General features: G+C 47.0%; 1 pseudogene; it reads right to left on the reverse strand.

Moving 5' to 3' along the window:
- Positions 1 to 628: 628 nt before the first annotated feature.
- LOC110325980 lies at positions 629 to 1,486 on the reverse strand (annotated as a pseudogene).
- Between the last annotated feature and the right edge of the window lie 7,009 nt (positions 1,487 to 8,495).

Here is an 8,495-nt window from a genome sequence, read left to right on the forward strand (position 1 = left end):
CATACATGTTAAGCAAGCACTGAGTTATAGCCTCAGTCATTTTTCTATTTTTAGTTTGAAACAGGATCTCTTTAAATTGCCTAGCCTAACCTTAAACTTGGTAGGTAACCCAAGCTGGCCCCAAAGCTGTGACCCTCTTACCTCAAGCAGCTGGGATTATTGGTCATACCACCATACATGGCAAAGGCTCAGTTTTAAACGCGGGTCCATCTAACTGCAAAGACACTGCTCTAAGTCAGCACACAGTACTATCTTTAACCCCTCAGTCTGAAGTAGTTCTTAGCTATAAACAGAATCCAGTCTCGTGGGTAAATGTTGGAAGACACTTTGTAGGGGGAATGCCAGGCCAACCCCATAATCTCTGAAGGGATGAGACCCAGGTTGAGTGAATACAGCAGGCATGCAGTCAGGATCAATACCAAGCCACTCTTTTGTGTGTGTGTGTGTGTGTGTGTGTGTGTGAGAGAGAGAGAGAGAGAGAGAGAGAGAGAGAGAGAGAGAGAGAGAGAGAGAAGACACATTCTTTATTATCCCCTCTCTCTTTCCATCTTCCTGCCTCCAACTCTCAAGTGCTGCATATGCAAACTTCTATTTCCACACAAGCCGGGCATTTCTTCTTAGACACTTGTTTCTCCCTCTCATCCTATGTGGCTGCTGTTGGAGCGCTTGCCTCACATGCCGCACTCTCTAGTTCAATCCCCAGGACTGCAAAAGGAACTGTCCCAGCCTGACGGAGGCTGCCTGCTGCTGCCTCTACTTACTTCTGTCCCTCTTGTCCCTGGCTTTGGCCCTCTCCTCCCTGAACTCCCTCTCTTTCCCAATCATTCTCAGGCCACACCCTGGCCCTCTCTTGCCAGTGCTTCTCTCGGCCCCTGTCATGGTCCCCATCCCTGGGCCTGGGGTCCCAGTGTCTGTCCCTAGATCGAGATCGCTCCCTCCTTTCCCTTTTCCCTTCTCTGTGCGGCTCATTCTTGACAACTGGCAAGTTAATGGGTTTTCGGAAAGGCCGATCTCGGCCACCAAACCTCAGCTGCCCTGATTCCTTTTTCCCACCCAATCCCCCACCCAGCCGCCGAGGGATCCAGCCACGGAGAGTCCTCTCTAGCTCGTAGTCCACAAAGATCTCGTGCTGGTCGATGACCAGGCCATCATCATCTCTGTAGGCCTTCATCAGGGCCCTCTCCTCCTTGTACTCAATGAAGGTGTAGCCCTTGGAGAAGCCTATCACCAGGTCCCGAACCAGCCGCAGCCACCGAATGTCACCATACCGGGAGAAGACTTCCTTTAACTTCTCCTCTTTGGTCTGCAAGTTCAGTCATGCCACAAACAGGGTAAGGAGGGGGTCTCCAGTGACTCCTTTGTTGGGGACATAACGGGCCAGCATGGCCCTCCACATAGCTCGGTCATGTGGGTCTTCATCTGTACCATCGATGCTGCCAGCTTTAAGAGGGTCATATTCCTTTTTGATGGGCATCCAGTCGCTCATACTCTCGGCAAGTTTTGGGTTCTGTCCACACCACCACGACAAAAAGCCGTTTCCACCGCCCGCTTGTTTACCGGAGATGGCAGATTCCTTACCACCAAGCCACTCTTTGACCTTCTCTAGCAGGAACATCACTGGTGCTCTGGCCAACCATGACCTACTGAATCTGGGTATCAGATTTGCCAGAAACCTTTGTTGTGTTTAACTGGTCAATCTCCCTTCCCTGGCTCATTTGGCTCATTTCTGTTTGAAGTGTTTCTAGCTAACAGGGATGATAAGCCTTATTATCGTTAGTTGTATTTGGGATTACCCTGGAAACACACCTCTGGGGGTATTTGTGATTGTGTCTGTAGAGAGGTTTAACTGTGAAAGACACACCCTGCAGGTGAGTAGGACCATCCCTTGAGTTGGGGTCCCAGACTGAATAAAAAGAAAAAAGGAAAGTGAGCGCCAGCCTTCACCTCGCTCTGCTTCTGATCACATGCTTTGTCCTCCTTTCCCCATGCCTCCCGTGCCATGATGGACTTTAACCTGTGAGCCAGGAGAGAAAACCTTCAGTTGCCTCTGTCAAGTATTTTGTAACAACACAGGAATAGTTAACTAATACACACACTCCCACATGCATGCACATGCACACTACATGCACACATACATGCACACACACACGCACACACACACACTGTAGTTGTTTGAAAATGCTTGGCCCAGGGAGTGGCACTATTAGGAGGTGTGGCTTTGTTGAAGTAGGTGTGGCCTTGAAATAATGTCTTGGTGAGCATGGGCTTTAACACCCTCATCCTGGCTGCCTAGAAACCAGTCTTCTCCTAGCATCCTTCAGATGAAGATGTAGAACTCTCAGCTCCTCCTGCCTGGATGATAATGGGCTGACCCTGTAAGCCAGCAGCAAGTAAATGTTGGCCTCATAAGCATTGTCTTGGTCATGGTGTCTGTTCACAGCAGTAAGACCCCAACTAAGACACACACCACACACATAGAAGTAAGCAAATATTATATAAGATTTCCTGGGGGCTTAGTATATGCAGATCCAATGCTAGACTCCAGGATCATGATCTGTCCTTGGAGACATAAAATCTGACTGTGCAGAGTAGGCACTGAGCAACAAATTCCAGAGCAGGCAGGTCCAAGTCTCCTTGAGCTGGTGAATCAAGACATGGTGGATGGGAAGATGTGACTAGATGCTTTGACTCTGAAAAGGAACAATATCATCTCAAAGCACAGAAGACATAGAAGGACATGTCAGCCTCCCCTAAAACTTGCCCAACATGTGTGGAGTAGGGGAGAATAAGCCTGTCCTTCGCACAGGACAGGAATGAGCTAGGACACCACTTTGACACTGTGGGGGGCATGGAGATGCAGGAACTTGATCACTGCAATGATTGGTTTTGCTGTCAACTTGACATAGCTGGAGTTGTCTGGGAAGAGGGAATCCCATTGAGAAAATGATTCCATCAGACTGGCCTGTAAGTAAGTCTGTATAGTGTTTTCTTGATTGATGATTGACATGAGAGAGCCTAGCTTTCTGTGGGTGGTGCCCCTCCAGGCAGGTAGCCCTGGGTGGTATCAGAAAGCAGACTGAGGAGCTGTGGGGTGCCCCCTCCACGCACTCTGCTTCATTTCTTCCATCCAGGTTCCTGCCTTGGGTTCCTGCCTTGGCTTCGTGATGAACTGTAGCTGTAAGATGGAATTGATCCTCTCCTCCCCACATCGCTTTTGGTTGTGCTGTTTTATTACTGCCAATAGAATGAAGTAAGGACATTCTCCATGGAGTGGTGTCTCTTTAGAGTTCAAGGAAGGCAAAGGAAGCCATGGAATGGGAAATAAAACATAGTATTGTGATTGTGGAGATGTGTATACATGGAATGGGTCAGATGGACTAAGGAGCCTGCATGCTAGACAGTGTCCTAAAATGTATCAGGCAGGGTATGGATTGCAAATGGCCCATACAAGCATGCCGTGTTTAAACAGCAAGGATATCTGAAAGAAATGAATTAGTGTATCCAGTCTCCAAGAGCCAATGGATTGAGTTTGGGAAACCGCACATCTGGGAGTCATCTCTGCTATTATCACTGAGAGGCAATCTCATAGCCAAGGCCAAACCATCACCCTTTCCAAAACTGTGTCTGCAGGTGTTATCTTCCATCCCTCGCTGCGACGTAGGGGTGTCTCTTTACTGCAGCCCTTCCTCATGATTATGTGCTGGTTTCTAGTGGCCCAATGCGTGCACGCTGCCCAAGACAGAAGGGAAAGATTCCCCAAGGGTCTGACAGCTAAATGTATACAAAGTGTCTGCCACAATGGCGTGAACTGTGTCTCACACTTGCTAAGGACATGTGATGCTGAACATGCCTGGACTTTTCTGACCAGGCAGTCCTCAAAAACCACAGAGAGGGGCTCAAAGGTCCTAGTCTTGACATGAGGGTTTGAGAACAATTAGGCCTGGAGGAAAAGAGCTGTGGGGAATGGGAGGGGAGAGAACTCATCCTGAGCATGTCAGCATTGTCACTAGGCTATGTCAGCAGTGTCACTAGACTATGTCAGCAGTGTCACTAGACTATGTCAGCAATGTCACTAGGCTATATCAGCAGTGTCACTAGGCTATGTCAGCAGTGTCACTAGGCTATGTCAGCAGTGTCACTAGGCTATGTCAGCAGTGTCACTAGTCCATCTTCACGTGTGTTTGCATAGAAAATATCCTTCAAATGAAAGGCATGACTTACCACAGTGGGCTTGCATAGAAAATGCCTTTCAAACGAGAGGTGTGACTTAGCAGCTGGTCAGTCTGTGTAACCTGCTAGTGGGACAAGGATTCATCAGGTAGGGACGCTGTGACAGACATTTCAAGTCACCAGCCACATGTTCATTCCTTTGCTGCATGAGAGATAACAGAGTCTGAAGTAGCTTGGGGTGGTCAGGTGACCCAACATAAAAATGTTTAGTGGAAGGGATTTATAGGAAAGCTATTAATTTCTCAATTGAATCAACCCAGTTTTAGGGTTTGAGAGACAGCTCAGTGGGTATGGGGGCCTGCATTCAGGTCTGCAGCATCCATGTTAAAAAAAAAGGGGGGGGGTGCGGCTGCCTGTGCCTGTAACCACAGCTTTAATAGAGCAGAGACAAGGGAATTTTGAGAATTCACTGGCCGGCTGGGCTAGCTAAAACAGGAAGCTTCAAGTTCAGAATGAGATCTCTCTTTAAAAAGTAAGACATAGAACAACAGAGGAAGACATTTAGCATCTCCTGGGTGTGCATGCACCACACACACAACCTACAGCATAGCACACCATGTATTCACAAATCGTCATGCCACAGTCACACACAATCACAGAAACATAAATACTACAGTCAAAGATACACACACCACAGACATCAAAACATACATAAACACACACACACATACACCATAGACATACACACCTCATATGCACAATAATCACACCATAGTCACACACACACACACCTTGCATATCATAATACACACAACCACCAACACACACATACCACAATACACACCATAGATGAATACAACCACAAACACAGACATACACACACCCCATAGTCACACACACATCCCATAGACATACACACTCCACATACACAAATAGTCACGCCACAGACACATCGTCACAGACACATACATATACCACAGTCACAGATGCACACACAAACCATAACACACTCCATAAACACATACAGAGAGAGAGAGAGAGAGACAGAGAGACAGAGAGAGACAGAGAGACAGAAAGACAGAGAGACAGAGAGAGAGAACAGACATTTACACACACACAAAACCACAGATATCATACAGCACAGGTTTTTTTTTTAAGCAATTTTAGGTTCAAAGCAAAACTTCAAGCAAAATACCGAAAAGTTCTACATATTCTCCTCCCTCAGATATGCCTGGACACCCCCTCACTGACGTGCTCCTGTTGCTGGCTCATGTACGTGCGTGCGCGCGCGCGCGCACACACACACACACACACACACACACACACACACACACATCAGAGCAATACATTTGTCATTGTCTGTGCATCTACTCTGGGGCATTGTCATCACCCAGAGTCCACAGCGTACAAGAGGAGCCAGTGCCAGTGTAGCAGGTTGTATGGTTTGCACGAGGTGTGATGACTGGGTGTGTCCATCACTGTGTTGGTGCACAGCATAGCTCGCTGTCCTAAAACCCTCTGTGCTCCCCCATCCCTCCGTCCTCCAAGCACTCACAGCCACTGATCCCTTCTCTGTTCACAGGTCTGTCTTTCCCAGCCTGGCAGATGGTCGGGCTCGAACAGCAAAGCTTCGTATGATGTTCATTCGCTCAGTGAGATGCTTCCAAGTTTTCCTTGACTCTTCCCTTCTTTTCAGTGCTGACTAATATTCTATTGTCTGGATGTACCATAGTTGGCTTAGCCCTTCTCCTAGTACATGTTGCTATTGTTATTTGGCAGGGTAGGTTAAGACATAGTCCCACATAGCTCAGGGTGATCCTTCAACTTGCTGTATAACTGAGGGCTATCTTAAACTCCTGCCCCAACATCCTAAGTGCTGTGATTATATTCATATGCCACCACACCTTGTTTATGCAGTGCTAAGACCCAAACCCAAGGCTTTATATGTGCAAGGTAGTCATCTTACCAGCTGAACCACACCCACAGCCCCCTGACATTTTAGTGTATTGAAACATGATCCTGCCATGCATCCCTGGCATACAGACCAGACTGACTTTGAACTTGATGTGACCCTCTGCCTGCCAGCCTCCGCTGTTACTGACATGTGCAGCACAGCCAGTTCCCCTATCACCTACTGAAGGATGCCTGGCTGCTTTGAGGTTTGGGCAATGGTAGAGAAAGCCACTAGCAGCATCCATGTGTGGCCTTCTGTGTAGAGACAAGTTTTCAGTTTATTTGCTGAGTGCCCGGGTATGTGGTCACTGGATCATGTCCATTCACTGTTGTATTTTGCCTACTGTCATTGTTCTGGCCTGCACCTTAAGGGCAAGAATGGAGGAAGCGCAGTCCTCCTGACACTTGTGGGTAGAGGCAGTCTGTACTAACAAAGGGAGAGCCTGAAGCCGGAGGGCCCTGGGGAGGCCCTGGACTGCCCAAACCACCATTTCCTTGAATGAGAAGAGGCCCCTGCTTGGGTTACTGTGCTCAGGTTTCTATTTCCACCAAGCTTAGACCTAACTGGTGTGAAAGAAAACCTCTCTTTGTGGCTGGAATAACACCATATGGGCAGCAGCCTTGGTTCTAAAAACAACTGTGGAGGTTAATAAAAAAAAAAAAATTACATCTTAAGTTCCATCTAAAGTTTGAGTCTTTTATATTTTCTCTAAAATAGCTGTTTCCCTCGAAATGAATCTTCAGGGAAAGAAGGCTCTGCATTGCCCTGTGAGAGGAGAGACCTAGAGCCTTGTCCATCCTTAAATGCCCAGCTGGGAAAGTAAAAGCCATAACTGAGTTTGTATACCTGCTGGGGAAGCGATGTTCTTTCTGAGCAGAGATGGAATCCGATTGCTTTTATAAGAAGGCATTCCTGCCTTCCCTTGAAAGTCCAATTACAAAAACAATTAGTCTCCTTAAAGCTCTGCAGAGGAATCAATTCTCTGCACAGCTGCTCGGCCTTAGAAATGCAGTCAGTGCCAAGGGAGGAGGGATCCCAGGGCTCCTACAGAATCTGCTTCTAGAGCCTAAACCAGCTTGGTCTACATTGGCATCTCTATAGACACAGGAGTCTCCACCACCACATACCTATCCCATGCCCAAGTCAGGCATAAGACAGGAGCCTGGGACAGCACAAGACCCACCAGGGCTGCTCTATCTATGGTCAAGAGGCCATGGAGATGAAGCCCAGGGGGGGAGGCGAGGGCTCAAGGGGAATTGGCCATCACTGGGGGAACACATCTCCAAGGTCCCCAATACTTTCTGGCATGTTCCACAGCACTTGATATACAATGGGCTGTTTTCAACATTGTTTTGTTTGGTTGAGCTACATATACTTGTTTTGAACAGTTCTGATTTGTGAAATATAGGTAGGTGTCTGGGCAAAGCTTAGTTGAAGAGCAAATGTTTAACCTATACCAGGCCCTGGGTCTACTTCCAAATACTGACAAGCAATTTTTAAAACTAAGTTAGATAAATAGAGAAGGAGGGAGAAAGACATGGAGGAGAGTGTCCTTTTTTTTTTTTAATATAGTATTATAACATGTTTTGCCAAAATCAACTTTTCTGCTGAGTAGCAGGTTTCCCCCAAAGACTTTTCCATCCATTTAACAGCTTTCCAATCATTTAGTATTAAGATGATTGAATTCAGCTCCTAAGCTTCACATACATCGATTTTTAAATTGCTCCCTCATGCATGTGCTGACTTCCTGTACCTGGGGGCTTAGAGTTAGTGATGTACTGATAGATACTAAACACTCACTATGCATCTCCATTTGGGGTAGCAAATTGGGGTGTTTGCCACTAGGAGAGTACTTTGGGGGGCTCTGGGAGTGAGGAAGAGCCATCTCACTAAAGAAGTAAAGGAAAGGCCTTGGTAGAAGCTATAGGCTGACAGCAGTTGTTAATGTGAAAACAGATGTTAAAAGGAAGATCAGAATAACAATAACTAGCATGGCATGACAACCCAAAGGTGCAGTAGTGGCACACATGCCTTGGTGGTAACCAATGGCTCTCTAATTGGACTCAAGACCCTCTCAACAAGAGAGAAGCCGTGCCACGTATTGGAAACCTAACCAGTTACTCAGTGCTAGTGGTTATTGGAGGAAGATCTGCAACCACTAACCTACTACACAAGCAATAATCACTAACAACAATCTAAACATTTATCCTATACCCAAATATAAGTATAGTCCTCACTCATCATTCAAGGAAACTGCAACAGACAGAGACCATTGCACAAGACCACAACCAATCAAAATGCAGAGTGGAGCCCAGTCCCGACGGACACATCTACAAAACTCCCTCACCTAAGGCTCAAGGAACGTTGGGGA

This window comes from Mus pahari, chromosome 8 (genome assembly GCF_900095145.1).
Source record: "Mus pahari chromosome 8, PAHARI_EIJ_v1.1, whole genome shotgun sequence".
Taxonomy (NCBI): Eukaryota; Metazoa; Chordata; class Mammalia; order Rodentia; family Muridae; genus Mus; species Mus pahari.